The sequence below is a fragment of the Pelophylax lessonae genome (assembly GCF_965119305.1).
Source record: "Pelophylax lessonae genome assembly, chromosome: 5".
NCBI lineage: Eukaryota > Metazoa > Chordata > Amphibia > Anura > Ranidae > Pelophylax > Pelophylax lessonae.
In genome coordinates, this window is record NC_138772.1 from 455,120,431 (window position 1) to 455,146,530 (window position 26,100).

The window sequence follows — 26,100 nt, forward strand, 5'->3', positions numbered from 1 at the left end:
TGGCTAGAGGTACAGTAGGCATTCACAGTACACAGAACAGTAAGTGTCGGCCTGTATAGGCCCCAAAAATCAGCCATTCAATGGACATGAAATGCCTTATATGCTGCTGTATTTAGCGAAGACAAGGACCAGGAATTGTGGGTGGATGGCGGTCTGGCAGATATTTGTGGCCTGTGAGGAGGAATTTCAATGAATCATGGTCTACTGGTGGTCACATGTGTTGAATTCCTCAGAGATCCATGCCTCATTCATTTTTATAAATGTGAGGTAGTCTACACTGTCATGAGCTAGGCGAGTGCGCTTATCGGTCACGATCCCCCCTGCTGCACTGAACGTCCTTTCGGACAGGAAACTGGACGGGGGGCAAGCCAACAGTTCCATTGCAAATTGTACAAGCTCTGGCCAGAGGTCAAGCCTGCCCACCCAGTAGTCCAGGGGTTCATCACTCCTTTAGAGCATCCACATCGGCTGTTAACCCGATGTAGTCAGACACCTGACGGACACCTTTTTTTACGCTCCAACATTTGAGCCACAGAAGCCTGCCTTTTTCCAGAACAATGTGACGACGGCATCATGGAAGGCGGAGTGTTGGACAACTGTGAGGAGACAGGAGAAGGAGAAGAGGCTGGACGATGAGAGCATGGAGTGCGGCTTTGTGGGTTCTGACGGTGTTGCTCCCACTGGGCTTGGTAATGGGATTTCAGGTGCCTTCTTAAGGCGGTTGTCCCTAGGTGAGTGTTGGGCTTACCGCGACTTATGCGTTGACTGCAAAGGCTGCAGATAGCAACACTGGTGTCAGCAATGGACGCATTAAAAAAGCCCACACTGCGGAGCCATGTGACGGCGTCCTGGGAGCGCCAGATGTGACTGTACATGGTTGATGGCTCGCTCCTGATACATTTGCAGTCTGCTTTCTACCTCTTGTGCAATGCAAGTTCTACCTGCCTCTCCTCCCTATCTGCCGGTCCGTCAGTCCGCCAGTTCTACAAATAATTGGCCAGTAACTGTTGTCACTGTGTGTAGCACTGTTTACACAGCAAGAGGCCAAATTTGCAGGACTAAAATACACTCTTAGAAAATTATACTGTTAAATAACACCCCACTTCAATATGTGGTATTGAGGGGACATTGGTGTATCACACCAGTTCAAAAAATTGGCCAGTGAGTTTGGCGCTGTGTGTACCAGACTTCACTGAGCAAACGAGGCAATATTGTTGCATGACACAAATACACTTGTAAAGGTTTACTCAGATAACACCCCACTTCAATATGTGGTATTGGGGGGCCACAGGTTTATTACACCAGTTATACAAATAATTGGCCAGTAACTGTTGTCACTGTGTGTAGCACTGTTTACACAGGAAGAGGCCGAATTTTTGCAGGACTAAAATACACTCTTAGAAAATTATACTGTTAAATAACACCCCACTTCAATGTGTGGTATTGGGGGGCCACAGGTTTATTACACCAGTTCTACAAATAATTGGCCAGTAACTGTTGTCACTGTGTGTAGCACTGTTTACACAGCAAGAGGCCAAATTTTTGCAGGACTAAAATACACTCTTAGAAAATTATACTGTTAAATAACACCCCACTTCAATCTGTGGTATTGGGGGGCCACAGGTTTATCACACCAGTTCTACAAATAATTGGCAAGTAACTGTTGCCACTGTGTGTAGCACTGTTTACACAGCAAGAGGCCAAATTTTTGCAGGACTAAAATACACTCTTAGAAAAATATACTGTTAAATAACACCCCACTCAATATGTGGTATTGAGGGGGCATTGGTGTATCACACTAGTTCAAAACATTGGCCAGTGAGTTTGGCGCTGTGTGTACCAGACTTCACTCAGCAAACGAGGCAATATTGTTGCATGACACAAATACACTTGTAAAAGTTTACTCAGATAACACCCCACTTAAATATGTGGTATTGGGGGGGGGGGCATTGGTGTATCACATCAGTTCAAAAAATTGGCCAGTGAGTTTGGCGCTGTGTGTACCAGACTTCACTCAGCAAATGAGGCAATATTGTTGCTTGACACAAATAAACATGAAAAAGTATATTGAGATAACACCCCACTTCAATATGTGGTATTGGGGGGGCAATTGGTCTATCACACCAGTTATAATACATTATAAGTTCTTTTGTCACTGTGTGTAGTGTTGCTGCAGAAACGCTCAGTCTCACCACCACACCTGTCACAATGCTGCACAGTGCACAATAAAACTACTAATCCACTATAATATGCTTTCTACAAAGTATATTATACTGTAGATTACCCCCCCCACCCCCCTCCCTTTTTAGTGCACTGCACGGCAATACCAAAAAATTTTCAGCCCTTTAAATGACTTTTGTGGACATTAACAGATCGATTTGTGTCACTGCTGAAGATATCTAACTGCCCCTGCAGCAACGACTGGATGCCTGCCCCTATACTAAAGAGACTGTAATAGACCCTATACCGACATTGCAGCACTTTAAATGACTTTTGTGGACGTTAACAGAGCGATTTGTGTCACTGCTGACGATCTCTAACTGCCCCTACAGCACAGACTGGATAGCTGCCCCTATACAAAATAGACTGTAATAGATCTATACCGACATTGCAGCACTTTAAATGACTTTTGTGAACATTAACAGAGCAATTTGTGTCATTGCAGATGACGATCTCTAACTGCCCCTACAGCACAGACTGGATAACCTGTCTCTATATTGAAGAGAGACTGGACCTATACCGAAATACCAGCCCTGAAAAGGACTTTTGTGGACATTAACACAGCGATTTGTTTCACTGCAGACGATCTCTAACTTCCCCTAAAGCAACCACTGGATACCTCTCCCTAAACTCAAAAGATACTAGTAGACCTATACCGAAATACCAGCCCTGTAAAGGACTTTTGTGGATCTTCACAGCGCTATATGTGTCTAGCAAACTCTCCCTCATGAGCACAGCAGACCTCTCCCTACACTGGCAGAAAGCGGAATGTGAAATGGCCGACAGCTCAGGTCTATTTATAGGGTAGGGGGATTGTCCATGTGCTGGAATGTTTCAATTGGCTGTCCCGTTTCACCTGACGGCTGTATCATGGGTCAAAGTTCTCCCCAATGTAAACTAATATGGCCGCCGCGAACGACGCCATGTGTTCGCAAATTTGGCGGGTAGCGAATAAGCAAAATTTGCCGCGAATCGACCGCCGGGCGAACCGCAAGGCCATCTCTACTTATTAGGACACTTGGCAACATGATTGGGTATAAAAAGAGCCTCTCAGAGTGGCAGTGTCTCTCAGAAGTCAAGATGGGCAGAGGATCACCAATTCCCCAATGCTGCGGCAAAAAAATGTGGAGCAATATCAGAAGTGAGTTTCTCAGAGAAAAATTGCAAAAAGTTTGAAGTTATCATCATCTACAGTGCATAATACCATGCAAAGATTCAGAGAATCCTGAACAATCTCTGTGCGTAAGAGTCAAGGCAGGAAAACCATACTGGATGCCTGTGATCTTTGGGCCCTTAGACGGCACTGCATCACATACAGGAATGCTACTGTAATGGAAATCACAACATTTTCAGGAATACTTTCAGAAAACATTGTTGGTGAACACAATCCACCGTGCCTTTCGCTGTTGTCGGCTAAAACTCTATAGGCCAAAAAAGAAGCCATATCTAAACATAATCCAGAAGCGCAGGTGTTTTCTCTGGGCCAAGGCTCATTTAAAATGGACGGTGGCAAAGTGGAAAACTGTTCTGTGGTCAGACGAATCAAAATTTGAAGTTCTTTTTGGAAAACTGGGACGCCATGTCATCCGGACTAAAGAGGACAAGGACAACCCAAGTTGTTATCAGCACTCAGTTCAAATGCCTGCATCTCTGATGGTATGGGGTTGCATGAGTGCGTGTGGCATGAGCAGCTTACACATCTGGAAAGGCACCATCAATGCTGAAAGGTATATCCAAGTTCTAGAAGCCTGTATTAGACAAGAATGGGACAACATTCCTATTCCTAAACTTGAGCAAGTTGTCTCCTCAGTCCCCAGACATTTGCAGACTGTTATAAAAAGAAGAGGGGATGCCACACACTGGTAAACATGGCCTTGTCCCAACTTTTTTGAGATCTGTTGATGCCATGAAATTTAAAATCAACTTATTTGTCCAAAAAACAAGGGGTAGTAGGGGCCAAGAGAGGACCCAAGAAAGCGGGACTATACCGGCATAGCTGGTGGTTGCAGGAATACAAATACAACACTCATATATGTATAAAAAATATATTCATTTTATTACAAAAGAATAACAAACATGAGACTTTTTTGAAGCCTAGCTCAAAATCCAATAAACACCTTCAGGCTTTCAAGGGGAATAAATTAGGCATCCAATTTCCTGACTACCTAACAACTTTTTGGAGTCCCTTGAATGCCAGAACAGTAGAAACACCCATAAAATGGCCACATTTTGGAAACTAGACATTCAAAAGTATTTCTAAGAGGCTTGATGAGTCTTTTGAAGATTTTCATTTTTAGAAAATGAAGAAAAGAAAATGAAAAACAGATTTTTTACACAAATCTGTCAATTAAGATTTTCCTCACACACACTGCATGGACATATTGAGAATTACACCCTAAAACACATTCTGAGACCACATGTGTGAGACTTTTTCAATGTTTGAACCAATTATGTATTGGAAACCCTCGCTAGGCCCCACCAATCTTAACAATCTAAGACATCTACAATTTCTGTGTTGACGACAACCAAATTTATTTTTCTACCCTCAGCTCACCCCATCAGTCTCCTTGTGCATCACTTATTTACTAAGGGACATATCAGTATGGATGTCACAACATTCCTCAAACTCAAGCTATCCAAGCTTGATCAGAAACATTGTTGCTGGATTACACTGGTCTGTCAGCACTGAGACTGGTGTAGAAGCAATCTGGAAGACTGTTACTGGCTTATACCGGTCTGTCAACACTGGGACTAGGATAGCAGCAATCAGGAACACTGCTGCTGGCTTACACTGATCTGGTGACACAGGGATGGTGTGGCAGCAATCAGGAACACTGTTGCTGGATTTCACTGTTTTGGTGACACTGTGGCTGGTGTGGAGCTAATCAGGGACACAGTAGCTGGCTACTGGGGTCTGGTAGCAGTTTAATGGTGTATCAGTGATCAGGGATACAGGCTGGCTGCACTGGTATGGTTACACTGTATTGGGTGGCTAGCGATCAGGGATGCTATCTGGCTGCACTGGTAGGGTGACACTATACAATGGTGGCTAACTATCAGGGACACTGTGGATAGCTGCACTGGTATGGTGACACTGTGCTGGGGTAACTAGTAATCAGGGGCACAGGCTGGCTGCTCTAGTGACAGTGACACTATAGAGGGCTCACTCTGATAAGTGTGCATGAATGGAACATTAAAATGTTCTCCCACTCCCAGGAGGGAGCAATCCATGCTTTTATATACAGTGGTCAGACAACAAGTGGTTAGAGAGAACCTGTATAAAATGCAGCCACCTGGAGGTGCATAAACACCTATGGCAGCCTCTATCGATTTCCCTGCTTTTGTGACTAAATGTTGGGCACTTTTCACAGAAAAAGCCTCATCATTAGCTGATAGTGCCAAGCCTTGTCTACCCCTTCCTGCCTCCTGCATATATCGCTCAAATGAAGCCCCAGATAGCATTAATAACTAGACCGAAACCCAAACATTTCTCCACTCTATCCAACACTAAGAAAAAGTTTTGGCTGGACGCACACTTCAACCAGAAGGAAAAGCACATGGCTTCAGATGAATCGCTTACTGTTTCTTGTATTAAGGAGTTAGTCATGCAACAAAGCATAATTTCACTGCAATGATCATTTTATTGCAGCTGTCATTATTGCTTAATTAAATAATCTCAAATGAGCAATTGCATATTCATTTTCTCTTTACTTACACCCTGTTATTGCATTATATCTGAATAAACATTTATCATGTTTATTATATATTCACATGGAATGTATTATTCAATATTGACTGATATCCTTAATTGCCTCAAACTCAGCTTTGTGTTGTTATATGAAAATTATTGCTATTGGGAATTCGATAATTAACAGGTCATATCAAATTGCAGGGAATGTGTTACCCTTGCCGGGAGTAGAGCCTTCGGTAATTAGGGAGAGGTCATCATGGTATAGATGATGAAAACAATACTGTGTAATGGATTTCCAAGAATTATGTAATTGACTTTATATTCATTAATACATATATTAAAAAACCATGAGAACTAAAGCTTAGTGAATTGTTCAGAGCACACTTCTTTTAAACCACCAACCTTAGGTGTTAATCTAAAGATTCAAACTACTCACTGGTCACTCAAACCACTGGTTCTGAGGTAATTTTTTTCTAGTTGCTTTACAGTTTATACATTTTAATAATGTTGTTTAATAGCTATTCTTACGCTAAATATAGTTTCAGTATATGTAATCGTTGTTTTACAAATAAACCTTTAACATATGACAAAAATATGCCAGAGAACTATAGGTTATTTATACCAGTTGCAGTTGCTGTTCACTTGACAATTTCTAATTTTCAATTTTCAAATGGAAGGATATTGGACAGGAGGGTACCAACAGGGCCATCGATGGCTCACTTTTCACCAGGAATCAACTGAAATTCCCTTTATGTATAACCAACTTAACCACCTCAATACCAGACACTTTCACCTTCTTCCTGCCCAGGCCAATCTTAAGATTTCAGCGCTGTCACACTTTTAATGACAATAACGCTGTACCCAAATACAATTTTTAGAATTTTTGTGAGACAGAGATTTCTTTTGGTGGTATTTAACCATAACTGGGTTTCTATTATTTTTTTTGCTATATAAACAAAAAATACAACATTTTTTCTGTTATACAATTTTGCAAATAAACGATTTTTCTTCATAAAAATTTATTCTGCTACATTTCCTTCTCTCATAGTCTAAAAATTGATCAATCCTGGTGTGTTGACTCATTTCTTGAGGCTCTGAAATATCACAACAGTACAAATACCCCCCAAATGACCCCTTTTTGCAAAGTAGATAGTCCGAGGTATTTAGTAAGAGGCATGGTGAGTTTTTTTAAGTTTACATTTTTTGTCACAATCTTTTGGAAAATGAAGAAATTAAATTAAAATTTCCTTTTGCACAAAGTTGCCATTTTAACAAGTTATTTCTCACACAAAGCATAGGCATACTTAGAAATACACCCCAAAACACATTCTGCTACACCTCTCGAATATGGGGATACCACTAATGTGAGGCTTTTTCACAGCCTAGAGGCACAGAGGGGCCCTAAATCCAAGAAGCACCTTTGGGCTTCCAAGCAGCATACATTATGCATCTAATTTCCTAACTACCTATCCCATTTATTGAAGCCCTGGAGCACCAGGTCAGTAGAAACACCCACAAAATTACCTTATTTTGTAAAGCAAACACTTCAGCGTATTTCTTGAACGGCATAGCGAGTCTTTTAAAAATGTCATTTTCCATTACATGTTTTTGAAAAATGCAGAAAAGAAAATGAAAATGTATTTTTTTTACACAAAGTTTTTAAGATATTTTTAACACACATCATAAGAATACTTAGAATTACACCTCACAAAACATTCTGCTACTCCTCCCAAACTCCCAAGTATGGTGATATCACATGTGTAAGACATTTTCACGTCTACCTAAAATATAGTTTCTGCATCAACATTCTTATTTTTAACATAATTATTTTCTGACCATGGAGATTTTCACAGACTAGCCATAAAAGGGTCCAAAATCCAAGGAAGCACCTTCAGGTGTGCGCTAGGGTTTCCTGACTAGCTATCACATTTGTAGCACCAGGACAGTGGAAACACACACAAAATGATCACATTTTGGAGAATAAGTACCCTAAGATATTCTTTACAAGGCATGATGAGTCTTTTGAAAACTTAATGTTATTGCAACATGTTTTTGGAAAATATGGAAAGAAAATATACATTTTTTTGCTCAATGTTATCAATTTAATAAGATATTTCTAACACGCAGCATGGGCATACTTAGAATAACACCCTAAAACACATTCTACTACTCTTCCAGAGTGTGGCAATACCACAGGTGGGAGACTTTCACTTTCACTATCTGGACTGATTATGTACCAGACATTGTATTTTGTGCATCACACAAATCAACCAATCGTGTCAAAATTAATGTAGTTAAATGGTCACCTCTATACGAGTGGTCAGGGAATATAATGTAGTGTAGTGTCACCTATAGCAGTCCCAGGTCCTATAAGCCAAGCAAGCTTAGCCTACTGGTACATGACTGCCCCAAGGAATGCCATGTTCACTGGCCTGGTGCCTCGCATTAACGTAGTCAGCAGGATGTGCAGATGGGTCAGTTCAGGTTGCAGGCAGGGACATGATTAGCAAACAGGCAAAGGATCAGTCCAGAAAACAGGCAGAAACTCGGTCAAAAGACAGGCCAGTAAATTCAATGTCAGTATAGCACAACATTCATATAAATTTATATTAGGTGCAAGTTCAAGACCATCTCATGTCCACTCAGTGTTATAAAGTGTGCAAAATATCATCAATACACAAAAATAACAACATTAGGTGTCCATATGACTCAAAAATATTGCTCACAAAATATATGCTCAAAGAATATTAATCATTAGTTCATAAATCCTCCACCTTTGTGCTTGAAAAAGTGAATATAACTTTACCTTAACCTCCACCAGTATTAGACTGGTCGCTCACCTCACGTTTTGACCAGCTGTTCCCAATTTGAGATATAAACAGGTCTGAATTCCACTTTCTTTACATGACTCCTCGTATCACAGGTGCAGATACACGTTGGCGATATGTGTAAACAAGATATAAGACATCTCTGTCTTAAAACACTTTATTCCAATAAAAAGTTATAGAGGTAATACACTCACAAGGATGGCACTCCATCGTGCTGGCTATATAGGCTCATATATATCGGCCTGCATCTGTATGTCTCAGGATGGCTGTGGGATAACATCAAGGGTCTGGCTCCTATCCCCCACATGCGTTACGTTCTGGGTGTGGACTTCATTAGTGGGTCAATTCTAAAAGTTTTCTTTGTTTATGAGGACACAGGGGAGCTGTGTTTGTCATAATCTATCCTGTTTGTACTGTACAGGAATATCTTCATTATCATTTGTAAACTAGACATTATAAAGGTTGTCTGTCCTAAAGCATGCCATACATTATGCAATTTTCTTTCCTGTAACCGTGGGTTGAAGGAAAGAAAATTGCATGAATCCCTCCTGCATCACTGATGTGTTTTGCTAGTGGGGAGCCTTCAGTGATCCCTGCTGGCTGATATAGCTGTTGCACTGAAGTCAGTCAATGGATAAGCTTCAGTGACGCCAGCCTGCCCATAGACGACGATGACATAGATTGATGACCAAGCTCATCTTTAGTAAGGAATAAAGTTACTACCAATGACTCTTCAGTAACTATATAAGAGATGAAGTAGGTAGGATCAAGGATACCACATTCAAAATCAAATATTGTCCATCTATATCCCTTAGTTCAAAAAAAAAAAAAAGTAAATTAAAACAACAGGCAACACCTTCATCTGCTGATGAAAATAATTCAATGTCCCAGTGTGGCAGCACCAATGTCAAAATGGTAAGAAACAAATGGCTGTCATACAAAGAAACAAAAGACATCAGGTTCACCCCTAGTGCATTAACCATGATGTATAGGAAATTAAGTTATGGGTTAAAAATGAACTAACAAGATTCCATAAAACTTGTCTGGACTTAGACATTGGAGGGTCCAGAGAACTTCAAACTGGGCAGCCTCTCAAAATAGAAATCAACCATTTGCCGACCTGCTCACAGTAATTATACTTTGAGCCGAAAGCAGCTGCAGGCTCAGTGACATACTAGTACATCGCTAAGCACATGTGCACTGGCGCACCCCAAACCCATGATTAGTGGATACAGCAGCTCATGATGATCGGTACCCAGCCACTGTGACTGTGAGTGGCCGGTGTATCATGTGATTGCTATGATAGGTCATAGTGATTACATGATTACAATATGAACAAAACAGGCATGAATGGCTTCCATTCATGACTGTTTTGCTTACTATTGTGATGCTATGATTGGCCCACAACTATCACATGGTACCTGGGCCAATCGCAGCAACCTGTACCATATGATTAGCTATAGCCAATCACAGATCACAATAGTACAATAGTAATCAAGCTGTCATAAATAGCTAAAACTATTGCTGATAACACTGATCATCACTGTTATAAGCAATAATAGTGTAAAAAAAAAGAACCTGATCACCCCCATACAGTAGTGCAGTATCACTATTGTGAAACTGAAATACTCTGATAACAGGATGTAAAAAAAATAAAATAAAATGGAAGAAAAAAATGTTTTTTTAATTAAAAATTATTTTATTTATTATTTTTTTTTTTAAATACTGTCACCAGTCAGTGCCCCTGATCACCGCCACACCAGTCATATAACAATGCTGTACTGCACTGGTTACAGTATGCAAAAAAAATGTGGACAAAAACATTTTATTTAAATTCTTCATTTTCCAAGAAAATGTGACAAAAAACAACTTAAAAAAAACTTACCATGCCTAATACTACTACTGTACTACTATTGTCTACTTTCCAAATAAGGGTAATTTTGGGGGTATTTGAACTGTCCTGGCATTTTAGGGCCTCAAGAAGATAGGCCAACAATACATCAGGACTGATACATTTTCAAATATACAGTAAATACCATAGTTTGTAGACTCCATAACTTTCACACAGACTAAATAATATATAATGATTTGGGTTATTTTTACCAAAGATATGTAGCAGACTAGATTTTGGCCTAAATGTATAAAGAAAGAATATTTGTTTGCAAAATTGTATAGCAGAAACTAAGAACATCATGTTTTTTCAAAATGTTTAGGTATTTTTCATTTACATTGCAAAAAAAAAAAAAAAAAAAGTGGTGGATAAATACCACCAAAATAAAGCTCTATTTGTGTGAAAAAAAATATTTAAATTTAATTTGCGTACAGTCCTGCATGTCTGAGCAATTGCCAGTTAAGTAGCACAGTGGGGAATAGCAAAAAATGCCCAGGTCCTGAAGAGGGGAAAACCTTCCGGTGGTCAAATGGTTAAATTATATGACAAATAAAAAAGTGAACTGAAATAAATGATAAACCCTACGCCTGTGTCAAATTCAACCAATCTCATAATTTTGGTTAAAGCTTGCTAACAAAGTTAGATTCACCCCTTGACCCAATTAGGGGAGTGAGCTTCTCTCTCATGTAGAAAAATTGATGCTGGTCATTAACTTCTCTTTTGCGTGATGGGGTCAGGGCTGTTGTGTGGCACTTTCCAACATTTCTTTACCTTTTCACTTGTCCCATCCCCTTGTCTCTCATAAACAAGGCAATAAATTCTGTGACACAGTCATGTTAAATCATCCATCTCGAATAGTAAAATATTATGAGAAGTTGAAATGTAAGACATCTGCCAGAAGCCCTTCTTTGTCTCTGAAGTCAGGATTTTTTCATAATAGTACTAATGTTATAAATATTACATTTTTTATAAAGATAGTCTGCAGCCCATTCTAGCAGGGAGTGCCCTCTGGCAGGAGGAACTGGGACATTGCCCCATTTTCCCTGTTATAAATCTGGCACTGCTGGATGACACAGGCTCACCCAAGAAGCAGGGTCAGGCACTAACCAGTATTCGCCAGAGCTCCTGATGGTGGAGATGGGTTTTGTTGCATGTTAGTTTTAGGTCACGGCCCTCAGGGTCACCCCACCAGGAGGTGAGTAAGTCAGGATTCAGTAGCAGATATAGCAGGTAAGAATCAAACAGAAGCATAGTCTGGAAACAAGCCAAAATTCAGTAACAAGGGGTTGCAGGTTGGGATCAAGTGGAAGCATAGTCGAGAAAGAAGCCAAACACCGATCATAAATGGTTGCAGGTTGGGATCAAGTTAAAGTGTAGTTGAGGAACAAGCCAAAGGTTGGTAACGAGTGGTAGTGAAAATAGGGACAACTGCAGGTATGCAAATGAGCAAGATATTGGCTGGAGACAGCACAATAATCTAGCAAACAGGAAGTGCAGAGACATGGCTTAAATCAGGAAGTTTGTGGAAGAAGCAAAGAGTTCAAGGTTAATCAGTAACAAGAGACAAGGCAAGACTGTCCAGGGTTCAGTTCCAGACCCTGACAGGTCTCCTGTCTGCAAAGACATGACATGTCCACAGTGTTTGGTCTTATACTTTGCAAATTATTGAAATATAGTGCCCAAGGCTAGATTAACACCATTGCGCAGTAAAACATTTGCGGAATTCCAACACATCACAGCTGAGCACATGCTGTACCACAAAACACATATGTGAACATGCACCGAAAAAAGAAAAAGCTTTAGGTTGGTTAAAAGGTCCACTGTGGTGTGCCAGCAGTGAATTCAAAATAAGTAGATTGCGACTTGCCTCTGAACATTCGTATAGCAAAACACCACCAATGTCTCAATCTATCGTAAAAGTTATATATTTATAATATTGCACTTCCAACTTTCTTCATTGCTTAGTACTATTAATCATTATACCAATTTTTTACTAACATACTCATAAACATTGCGAGAAAAAAAGAAGAATGTTAAAAATGTTTTCTTTTTTTTTTTGGCACCTCTTTCTCAATGTAATACCTACTGAACTAGAGAAAAAAGTGTCAACTTATTGCCAGGCAACAACTTCTGGAGAAAATTAAATGGAGAAGACAAAAAGCCAGATCAACCCAAAATGGCACTGCACGTTAAAGCTGAACTCTAAGCAAGCAAACAAATATACAGTTGAAATACACTGTAAAATTGTATTTGTGTACTAGTAAAGCATGTTCCTATGAGTATGTTATATTTAATGAAACGCGTCAGTAGTATTACAAGTGCCAGCTTACATTGAATGCCTCTTACATTTGGAAACTCTGTAAGTGTATTTCTTTATCTTCCAATAAACCGTTGATACAGTTTTACACTATGTTGTCCTTTGGTTTGTCCCCTTATATCCGCCCATGAATTGGGATTCCTTGACATAACCTGTTGGAGCTGTCTATGGATGATTTACCTTGGCTCAGTTTGTGATCCAGAGATGCTGTAGAAATTCCCTGTATTCGGTGTTGTGGACATCTTTACATTCAGCCTGTTTGACCCACTTACTGTATAGTAATTTGGGTCCATACCATCTGGTGAGCACATTTGAGTATCTGTGGTGTGGGACCTTTTTCTTCAAGTCACTTTTTCCGTGTGGATTTATTTGGACTGTTTTTTCACCAGCACCTTTGGACTTTTCTTTATAACTTTAAGGAGTTCTCATTTAACCCTTAATCTTTTACTATATATATATATATATATATATATATATATATATATATATATATATATATATCAATTTATTTTTTATATATAATATTATTTTTGATTCACATGATTTTGATAGCGCTGCACTGTTTATATATTTTATGTTGTCACAATCTATGTCGGTTGGAGTGCTAGCTGCTATTTCCACTTTCACAGTATTTAATTAATTCTTCAGTTGTTAGTGCGGTTTGACACATTTTTCACATTATATTAGTAAAGCATTGTAGGCAGTCCTGCCAGAAAGCTTAGGAAGGTCCTAAATGCTACATACTCAGCCTGTCACTAGACAATGAAGAACTAGCATTACAAGGAGAAGGCCATCCCTCTGTTCTATGAAAATCACATTTCCTGTAAGCAGAGAAGCCCTTACTGGCTCCCAGAGTGGTGCTGTACAGGTCATTCACGGTGGTTGATAGCATAACCTGATTACATTGTATTTCTGTATCTACCTGGAGTTCAACTTTAGGCTGGATAGATACAAACTATAAACTTTTTTTCGTTCAACCCAGTGGGCTGAACGGAAAAAAACGGAGAGTTTGCTGTACTAACAGAAGTGATGTTAGTGCATTGACCTCATGCTGTGCTAGTGTTTTCTGACAGGGGGACTGCCCCCCCATCCCCAGAACGCACCGATCAGCCCTTTCAGCCATTGCCATAAGACCGGCTTCTGTAGAACAGACAGCTGCACACACGGGCCAAAACTCAGCTAGTTCCTCCTAAGCTGACCACTTTTATCCAATTTTCTGCTGGTGTGTACCCAGCTTTAAAACAGTGACTTAGGTTCTGGAAAAAGTAGGGGTGTGCAGGAAACGTGGACCTCTCCCCATCCATGTTACTAATTGGAAAATGTATTTAGGGGTACATAGAGGTACATAATACACACCCCTTTTAAGTGACCTTGTTCTTCTATGGTGATATGCCATGGTTGGACACTCATGGTCATATCCTGTATTGTAAGAGTCTCTTAGAAGAATACCCTTACAAAGTGTTAACTCGCTCCCTTTAATTGTAATATACAAATAAATTGAAATTATTAGATCAACAATGTAATAAGCTACTGATATGTATGCATTTTGCAATTCCAATTTAAAGCGTTCATCTGCCAATATTTATATAGAAATTAACCCTAGGTTAGGCCACTGTTCTTTGTATAATTGTGCTGTTCTGCACTTGCTAGCACAGGAAATATCCACATGGCAGTACATTACTGAAAGGTTCATTCAGCTTAGTGCCATGAGAGACAGGAAAAGTAAATGTGTTAAAAAGGCAGACACTTGATCTATTTTTTTTTCGTTCCTAACATTTCCTTTGTGTAATATTTATACATATTAAACACTCTGTCCTTAGCAGCACTGTAAATGATTAGCTTTCCTCTATTTACAACTCACTTTAATTGCTTTAAAACACCATTTGTCAGCTTCATGTTCTATTGACAATGCTATTGATTTATCCGATTTGGGCTTTGTCTTGCCTTTTGTACATAAAACTCACATATGCAGTTCAAATGGGAAATAGCAGTATTGATTTTCTTAACTTGAGCCCAAATGCTAAAGATTTTTGGATAAGCTTTCTCATTACTTAAGCCGAAATCAATAGCAAAGAGCATCTTTTAATGAAAGAGTCGTTTGAGCATCAAACTTCAGAAATGGGGTCCTGTTCATCCGCTGCTTTGCAGACTGATCTTTTAAGATTCTTAAGCAGGGTCCAATTGGTTGACATTGTGGTCTCTCTTGCAGCCTCAGAAGAGCAAACTTGAGAAACAGAGCAAGCAGAAAACGTCCTGATATTTGCCAGAGGAACAACACGAACAAACTTGAAACCGGTTTTCTTATGGCACTAAGCTTGCCAGCTACTAAATCAAATGCGTACTTGTTGCTAAAAATACAAAAATGGATACGCACACTCCACGACTGAACTTCTGCACTCAAGTTGAAACGTTTCATGCTAAATTCTTTAAGCTCTAGTTTTTCGCCTGGAAGCCAGCCTAATTAGCAATGGTGTCTATCTGCCCTTTCTACAAAGAGAGTGTGATGTACTTAATTGGTTTAGAGCATGCGATTTGGCTAGTCCTTTAATTTCACTGGGCTGTCTTCCAGTTTCAGGCTCATGAGCAAACCATTTACCAGCTTTGGACCTAGGAGTGTGACCTGAAATCCCGGCTTAGGAGCTGAAAATCTAAAGCTGAACGTTTGCCGAATAAGCTTGACATATGTGACAAGCTACAGTATATGGGCAAGCCAAACATTAGGTACTGTACAAAGATATCATTAACTGCCCTGAGCTACATAAATTAAGCTGATTATGTCTTCACTTAATTAACTGAGAATGACCTATTGATGTATAGGCAAGAAAGATAGAGCCTGCATGGTGCACTGTACTAAATTTATTGGCTTTCAATTAGTTCTGCTATTGACTATAACACTTAAGGCAAAGGAACATTTTGCCTTTGTGCTCGAGGTTAGAACTGTTTGTGGGTTTAACTTTTTAAGTGCCAAAAGATTTCACACAATTTAATAGTGCAGACAAAGAGTACATAAAGTAAGACAATGCTATGCATGAATGCTCAAATAAACCCTTATACGTGTGTTAGGATTTTGACATTTTTTTTAGCCTAATTTCACGGATTTCTATTAACATCTCTAAATGTTTCTAGGCTTGTGAAATATATATAGTATCTAACAGGCTGAAGAAGCATATCAGATTTTACCAAAAATAAAACAATAGTTTAACAGTTTAGTGTTTTATCAAATAGCACATTTCATTAAACATTTCTACCCATTTAGAGGTGCAGTCAAAACATAAAATAGCAGATTTTTTTTACTATGAATTTGCCATTGTAATGGTATACATAATGTAATTATGTTTTCAAACAGTCTGTTTATAGTGCTTGCTATGTAAATGTTAGATAACATTCACAACAGAATACTCTAATAGAATTCTACAGAAATATAGAGATTTTTTTTATTGTTTAATTGTAACAAAGTAAGTGAAGTATCTGTAGTGTTTCAGGCCATGCTGCTCCTTGATATAGGCAATATGGTGTGCTGGCAACACCACTCCTAAGATTTGTTTGTTTCCTTCAGTAGTGTAATAGTATCACTTAAAGAGGATGTACACCGACAAAAAAAAAGAAAAAAAATTAAAAAACCTGAAAGACAAAGGCATAATGAGCTAGTATGCATCGCATACTAGCTCGTTATGAAATACTTACCTTAGAATGAGGCCCCCGCAGTGGCGCCCACACCCGGCTGACATGGCCAACGTGTTTACCCGTCTTCCTTCTGGGTTTGCATCCTCTGGCCATCTGATTGGCCAGAGCTGCGATGACGTCATTCCCGTGCATGCACATGTCCCACATGTCCCGTTCATGGCACGGGGCTCTGAAGAAACGGCATGGGCGGCTGTTCTTTCAGAGCGCATGCGCCAGTGATGTCGCTGGCTGCATGCAAAGTAAATATCTCCTAAACGGTGCATGTTAGGGAGATATTTACAGTACCTATAGGTAAGCCTTATCATAGGCGTATCTATAGGTACAAGTTACAGAGGAAGCTTCCTCTAATGACATGATCCTTCTGTGATCTTCTTTGCACCACAGCCACCAGCACTTTCTCATGGCTGACTATTCCATCTTTTCCAACCAGTGCTTTCTTTTCACCCTCTGGGTACCTCCACTCAGGTTCTTTGGTCTTCTTCTTCCTGAATCTAGCCTACTATACATGCTACCCAAGCCTTTTCTACCCATTGCTAGATCTGCCCCTCCTGTGTCAGGTACTAGGATTGACAACAGTATGTGACGTGCCCAGAAGCCACTTGAGCTGTTACATGTCCTCAGAGATTCTAAAACTAAATTAACTTTCTGAGTTTAACATGGTAGCACTGTTATTATAACAACAGCTTAATCATGTACATATAAGGTTGTAATATCTAATGAAGCAATATGATGGCAGAGTGGTAGTATTACCCTGTGTTGACTTCACCTGTTGTTTTTGCATTGAATGGATGTGTAGGAACCTAGATTTATATTATTTTGTATAGAAATGATCTGACATTCGCAAACTCCCTGTCAGAAGTCAACATCTTCTCCCTGGTTTCTTTCAGGTGCTGGGTCTTCAGTTGTCTTGGCAGATCCTCCCTGCTCACATTTTTTTTTCAGGTTAGTTAAAGTTCTGCTTTAACAAGGACCTGGCCTAAAAGTGCCTAAAGAAATATCAGTTCTGAATAGCATACACCATGTACCTGTTTTACTGTTCATATTGATCTCCTGTGCATCCCCTTAAAATACTAGCTCAAGCCAGTACACAGTACCTCAATCTTTCATAAAGACCCTTCTCTCACACCTACTGCCATTTAGCTGTCAAATGCCACATTCTCTAATGCCTGTTTAAGCAATTGTGCTACCTTAGGAACCATTGAGACCAGATCATGCTCACTTTAACCACCTCTGTACCACCATATTGTTAAAAAGGTGTATGCGTGTTTCTGGATTGCTGTTTATAAACAGTGCTGCAGAAAATACACATGAGCAACCAATGTGTCCATGAATGGCCATGATCTTAGTAGTCATTTGACAACTCAGATCACAGCCACCATGTACAGTAGACATGTGCAATTAATTTTGTTCCAAATGAATATTCTGACAAATTTTTGTTATTCAAAAATCTAACATTTTTGATTTGACCGATTCGAAATTTATCGATTAGAACGTTTCCAATAAAAAAAAACATGTAAATTTGAAGAAAATTTCCAAAAATACATAGAACGAATCCCAAATACGAATTGAATGAATCCACCAAATTTAACTAAAATAAATAACTAGATTAACAAATCTAAACAAAACACATTTTTTCATCCTGGACATGTCTAATGTACAGAGCCATTTAGAGTGACTCTATGCCTTATGATTGCTGTGATGGCCAATCACAGCTATCACAAATGTAGACACTGCAAAGTGTTAAAATTTGAAAGTCCTGTGAAGGACGGAAGGAGAATTTAACTACTTGTCTACCAGGGCAATTTTTCTTTTTTGCTAGAAATGACTTTACCCCCCCCCCCACTCAATATTTGTGTAGTTCTTTATTAAAAACATATTTTCAGGAACAAATACACTAAAATGATTTCTTGATCTAAATATAAAATATAGGGTTGCGCTGAGTAGTTAGATACCAAATATGTCAAGTCCACACACTTGTGGAATCGCACGATGGTACCCTAAATTCTCTATACAGTAGGTGGCATTTTAAAAGCCTTTACAGGTTTTACATTTGGAACTATGGCCCTGGAACTATTGCTCTCTCTCTCTGACATTACCTTACACGTGTATTGCACTTGATGTTACAGTGCACTTTTTTTATGAGGCGTGTGTGGAAGAGATGGGTTGTTCCTCCTGCACTTGCTGGGGATTCATTTTCCTGCCGGCTGGTGGGGCACCTCAGGCCATCCAACTAGTTTTATCAAAATGTTTATTTTTTTTTGTTCAACCGAGCGGACTGAATGAAAAAAAACCTACAGATCGCAGATGGTAAGTCGCGTGCACATAGGCTGACTGCCGGCCAACATCGGCACTCGGTGTGTAAGGCGCTCTGTCCGTAAGGCACTCGGTCCGACAGAAGCTGGCTGTTTGGCTGGCTTCTGTCGGACGAGCATGCTGAACAACCGGGAGCCAACTGGCTCCTGATCAGTGCTCTCAGCTAATGGTGGAAAGCACTGATTGGAATGAGCTTAGCGGGGGAGATCGCTGTACCAATTTTGCATAGTTAGTACAACGACTCCGACAGGAGCTGACATTTTTTTTTTCATTCAACCCGCTGGGTTGAATGGAAAAAAATTAACGGTGTGCCGGGCTTTAATGCGGCGATCTCCCCCACTGAACTATTGTATTCTGACTGGGGGACTGCCCCTCCCCCCCACCAGACCACACTAATCAGTGGTTGCAGCCATTGATTGCGAGCACTGATCAGATGCTGGTTTTACAGCTTGCTCATTCGACAGAAGCGGGTCATGAGACCGGCTTCTGTTGGACAAGGAGCTGTAAACCCAACCCTAAAGTCGGCAGGTTCCTGTTGAACCAACCGTTTTCGGACAATTATCGGCCCATGTGTACACAGCCTTATCCTACACATCTGCAAATTAACCTCCTTATCTCTATCCTCCCACTGGTGTGCTTTCTCCTCATCCCTGTGGCTCCTGGCCGCTGCATAACTAGTATCTTTATATGACACTAAAAGGCCCCGGATGGGTATATAGCCACAAGTGTCACTGACCTTCTGTGATAGGAGGTCCATGCGAGCTGGTAAGCAAGCACTTTATCAATGGTAAAGGCAGTCCATTTAAAGGATCACACACTTCAAGGTGGCGGATGGTGGAGATTTAGACTAATAACATTTATCACTTTATTGCTTGTGGACTTTATCGGATCAAGTTCTGATTTGTTCATGCAGATATATCACATAATTAGCGCAACTCTGTTAAGGTTTACATTAAATAAACTTAACCAGTGAACTGTTAATGATGTCAAGTAAGTGTTGCAGATGTTGTAAAGTCAGATTGTCCATTTGGTTTCCCTTTAACAGAAACACATTTAATATTATTGTATTTAGTAATAAAGCAGAACTTTATTCACCTACCTTCCTGCGATGTGATGCCTGCACGCTCCCTACCTGGCACTGACGCCCTATCTTCTTCTAGGTTCAAGATCTTCAGCAATCTTGACTTGTCATGATGTGTTGATGTAACTCCAAGTTCATTCATCCCAGTAGATGCAGAAATTGTACACTGAGCTTGTTAACGTTGTTCGATCCTCATGATGTCGCGGACCACATATGGCCATATTTGGTCAATTACATCACTTGAGAGACCTTGAGCCCATGGTTTACTTTGTGTCAGGGCCCTAGGAGATGTCATTTGGCGTGAGTATGCAACAAAAGTGAATCATGTTGGCTATCGGCATTTTTTTTCATTTGCCGGGCGTCGCTCATCATGATTACCATGTACCTGCATTGTTGGACACTTGATTGGTGATGGAATTATATTGTAGGGATTTTTTTAAACTGTGTAAGTGTATTTATTTACGGTTTTCTTTTTTTAGTTAATAAGACATGTGGGGGTGGTATGTGAAGCCCCCCCCCCCCCTTATTGGTCTGCAGCTTCCTGCCTGCAAACTCTCACAGCAACCTAGCCAGAGTGGTGGGAAAGATGCTCTTGTCCTCATCAACAAAGGGGCAAGGTGCTTTATCATGAAGGCCCACCCTGGCAAGGTACCTCCCATATGAGGACATGTGGTATGGTATAGTTCAAGAGGGGGGCCACAAACTCACCCCCCTTTCTTGACCAGAAAAGCTGTATGCTAAGACAAGGATTTCATATTGAATTGAAGATCCCATGCCTTTTTTTTTTTTTTTTTTAAACAAAGCGTATCCCTGTAACGCTCCTGCGTTTTTATTGTAAGCTGGATTTGCAGCTGCAGAATCTCCACTCAGTAGTCATGTAGAGATGTGTTGGAATACCAGATCCAACTCTCCAGACTCATCACTGTGGGCCTGTCTGCTTCAGCATACAGATATACACACACTCAATAAGATGTTCCTGGAGTGATAGGATGTATATGATAGTATGGAGGTGATGTGCTGAAGGGACAGGTGTGAGCAGTGACAGTAATGGTAAGCACTTGATAGTAATGTTCAGGAGAGTAGTAGATGGTAATAGGTAGAATGCAGATAGGTTAGTAATCATGTATGGTAACAGGTGGTAAGGACAGCAGATGACATATACAGGATAGACTAACCCAGTGCAAGGATAGATGGTAGTAGACTCAAGAGCTAGCAATCTATGTAACAGTGCAGATGGTAGAATTAGTATGCATAGATAGTAACAGTCCTTAATGTGCAGAAGATGATAGTGTAAGTTAGTTATGGAGGATTCCCCTGTGGGGTACTTATCACTAGTAAGGTTTAGTAAGTAGAGGGGTCCAGTAGTGAGGGAGTGATCCGGTAGCGAGATACGGGATCAGTAGCGAGGTTCCGGTCTGTTCCAGGTAAAGGCAAATAGCTGGAGGTTCCGACAGCAAGACAAGGCTTGTAAGCATGTAGGCACACAAGAGTGAAAGCAGTATGCCAAGAGTGATCCGGTAGCGAGATACGGGACCAGTAATGAAACAAGTTCAGGTAGCGAGATACAGGAGCGAGTGACATCAGGTATGGCTGCTTCACAGACGGCTTGAACGAACTAACCATGCGGTTAGAACGAACAACGTGAGAGAGAACGCCGGCGATTGAAATAGCCGCTCAGCGGCGCTCAGCGATGACGTCATCCGTCTTAAAGGTGTATGCGTTCCACCTAACTAGAAAGGTGGGACGCAATGTTAAAAGGAAAATGGTAAATAAGGGTACCAAAGGTACCAGAATCTTACAGTACCCCCCCCTTAAGGCCGGCTCCGGAAGGCCTATAGCACTGGTTTCTCCGGGTATTTCGAGAGAAACCTTCGTATAAGCCTAGGTGCGTGAACATCAGAGGTATCCAACCAGGAGATATTGGAGTCTTCCTCTGTGGATACGAGAATCCAAAATCTCCTTAATCTCATATTCTTCTCCGCCTTCAACTTGTACTGGAGGTGGAGGCAAGATGGTAGGCCTTATTCCTTGGTTAGGAACATGTGGCTTCAGTAGTGACACATGAAAGATGAGTTGTATTTTGAGATCTGCTGGTAAGGTGAGTTGCACTGCAGCTTTTCCAATGAGTTTCTTAATTGGGAAGGGTCCCAGAAATAAAGGTCCAAGCTTTTTGCTAGGGATCTTTAATCTTAAATTTTTTGTCGATAGCCAAACGAGGTCCCCAATAGCATATTGCGGAAAAGGTCGTAGTACCTTTTTTGTTGACTATGAGCGTGTGAGATGGTGGTATTAAGTAAACCCAGAGAGTCTTTTATTTGGGTAAGATAATCCAAGGCTACTGGGTTACTTGATGGTAGGATGCGTGGTGGAAGAAGTGTGGGATGAAACCCATAGTTCAAGTAGAACGGACTTTGCTTAGTAGTACTGTGGGTTGCGTTGTTATAAGCAAATTCCGCCAGAGGGAGGAGGTCCACCCAATCATCCTGTAGGTATGATGTGTAGCAACGCAGATATTGTTCTATACACTGGTTGACTCTTTCAGTCTGTCCGTTGGTCTGAGGGTGGTAGGGAGAAGTGAGCTTTCGCTCAATCCGTAGTATTTGACATAGAGCTTGCCAAAATTTGGAGATGAACTGTGAACCACGGTCGGATAAAAGAGTCTTTGGAATTCCATGTAACTTGAACACATGTTTCATTAGTAGTTCCGCTGTTTGTTTAGATGAAGGTAGTCTGCGAATAGCAATGAAATGTGCCATCTTTGTCAGATGGTCCACTGACACTAGAATGGTATTAAATCCTTTAGAAGGTGGTAGTTCTACTATAAAGTCTAAGGACACAACTTCCCATGGGACCTGGGGTATTGGTAGACTGCAGAGTAGATCAGATGGTTTTGTAGTGTCAATTTTGGACCTTGCACAGATGTCACATGAAGAAACAAATTTTTGTACAGACGTCTTCATATCAGGCCACCAAAACTGCCTGGTAAGCAAATTAAGGGTTTTCGTCATACCCATATGTCCTGCCATGGGCACATCATGTGATAATTCCAAGATCTTGGTGCGCATAGTAGGTGGTATGTAGAGTTTGTCGTGGTAATAGAGGAAGCCTTCTGCATCAGTACTTAGTTGTGGTGGAGGTGAATCCAATCCTATACTGTGCAAAATCTCTTCCTTCAGGGAACGAACAACACCAATAATACGTTCATAGGGTATTATAGGAATAGAAGGGATTTCAGTGCAGTTATCTTCGGTTAATCGTGATAGCGCATCCGCTTTTTTATTTTTGTCTGCAGGCGTGTAGGTCACTAGGAAGTTGAATCTTAGGAAGAATAATGACCATCGTACCTGCCGGTGGGAAAGAGTTTTGTTAGTCTGGAGGTATTGAAGGTTTTTATGATCTGTATATATGAGTATTGGTAATTGGGTACCTTCAAGTAGATGTCGCCAATTCTCCAGTGCCAGTTTTATGGCAAGCAACTCCTTTTCACCCACTGGGTAATTCACCTCTGGGCTGCTTAGTGATTTTGAGAAGAAAGCAACTGGGTGGAGTGGTGAAGTATTTGTTGGTCGTTGGGAGAGAACTGCTCCTACTGCCATATTTGACGCATCTACCTCCAGAATATATTGGAGGGATGGGTCTGGATGGCGTAGTATGGGAGCAGAAGTAAAGCTTGATTTTAACAAGCGGAAAGCTCCATTTGCTTCTTCTGACCATTTAAATGGTTTCTTTATACTTGTAAGTTGTGTGAGAGGTCTCACAATAGCAGAGAAGTTCTTGATGAACTTCCTATAGAAGTTTGAAAATCCAAGGAATCGCTGTAATGCCTTACGAGTTGTTGGTATAGGCCAATCCAGAATACAGGATATCTTGCTCATATCCATCTTGATTCCGGTTTTGGATATGATGTATCCTAGGAATAATATTTCTTCTTTATGAAATAGGCATTTTTTTAATTTCACGTATAGATTGTGTGCGAGTAATCTGGATAACACAAGTCTTACATGTTTTATATGTTCAGACAGAGATCGAGAATAGATAAGTATATCGTCCAGATATACCACAACACAGACATCAAGTAAGTCTCTAAAGATGTCGTTTATGAACCTTTGAAAAGCTGCGGGAGCAGTACACAACCCGAATGGCATCACAAGATATTCGAATAATCCATATCTGGTTCTGAATGCTGTTTTCCACTCATCTCCGTCACGAATTCGGATTAAGTTGTATGCCCCTTTTAGGTCCAATTTAGAGAAGTAAGTAGCCCCACGCACTTGTTCAATGAGTTCAGGGATGAGCGGTAAAGGATAGCGATCCTTTATCGTAATGGTATTTAATTGCCTATAATCGATAATAGGCCTAAGACTTAAATCCTTATTGCGGACAAAGAAAAGTCCTGCTGCTGTGGAAGAAGTAGAGGGTCTGATGAACCCTTTTGTCAAATTCTCATCCAAGTATTCCTTGAGATGAGAGAGTTCATCCTGTGAAAGAGGATAAACATGACCGAAAGGCAATTTGCTGTTAGGGAGTAGATCGATAGTGCAATCATAATCCCTATGGGGAGGCAACACTTGAGCATTTTTCTCAAGGAATACTTCGGACAGATCCTGATAGCATAGTGGTGCAATCTCGTCTGACACCACAGACAGGATCTTTCCATAAGATGGGAGGTTACACGTAATCTCACAATAGTGAGAAGGGAAAGTTAAAGTCCGTCTTTTCCAATCTATGATTGGTTGATGTGTGTGTAACCAGGGGAGTCCCAAAATAATGGGAAAATGGGGTGAAGACAGTATATCAAAGGAGGTGGTCTCCATATGAGACTCGTTAGCAGTGACAAGGAGTGCTTGTGTCTGATTGGTGATTGGACCAGAAGATAGCGGGATACCGTTAATGAAACTAACAGAAACAGGTTTAGGTTTTGAAATAATAGGTATTTTATTTAAGGTAACAAAACGTATATTGATATAGTTCCCACAAGATCCTGTGTCGATCATAGCCTTGGTGGTAATCCTAGTCTGGTCACTCTGTAATGTTAAATGAACAAAGAGATAGGGTTTAGAAAAGGAAGTCGTTAATCCCCCTAGCAAGACATGTGAACACTCACCCTCTTTTTTGCGGACAAGGGGACAGACGCTTATCGAATGATCCGGGGATGCGCAGTAAATGCAGAGATTACTGGATCTTCTCCTGGCTCGTTCAGTAGTTGATAAAGGTGGGCGTATGGTTCCTACCTCCATAGGAGTAGGGTCAACGGCCGAAATCCGAGAAGGACTAGACAATGGCATTCCCATTTTCTCAGCCTTTCTTTCTCGCAGTCGCCTGTCAATGTTGATACTAAGTTGTATTAAGGCATCCAAAGTGCCAGGTAAATCCGCTCGGGCGAGCTCGTCTTTAACGGCTTCTGACAACCCGAGACTGAACTGAGTTCGCAGAGATGTATCATTCCACCCTGAATCAAGGGTCCATCTTTTGAACTCTGCTACAAAGTCTTCTACAGGTCTCCTTCCTTGTTTTGAAGCCCTCAATTGGATATCAGCAGTACTCTGCCTATTGGGGTCATCATATAAACTAGCGAGTTCCGCTAGGAATAAAGGATAGGAGTTGAGAAGCTGATCATTTTTCTCAAAGAGAGAGTCTGCCCAGGCCCGTGGATCACCCGTTAAGTATGAAATGACGGTACAGACTTTAATTTGATCAGTAGGGTAAGTACGAGGTTTTAGCAAAAAAAGCAATTGACATGCATTTTTGAATTCGCAAAATTTTTTCTGATCACCTGTAAACACTAGAGGAGGGTTTATTTTGGGTTCAGGGGGCTGAGCAGCAGTAAGCTGGGAAAGACAGGTTACCTGCTGTCTCAGAGTCTGATTGTCTTCTTTTACTTCAGTAAGAGCAAGTATTAATGCATTTACTTGTTGTGTTAATTGTGTCACTTGAGTGGGTAATTCTGCTGAATCAATTTTTTTAAGGTTCGTTCAATCTGTAACGCTCCTGCGTTTTTATTGTAAGCTGGATTTGCAGCTGCAGAATCTCCACTCAGTAGTCATGTAGAGATGTGTTGGAATACCAGATCCAACT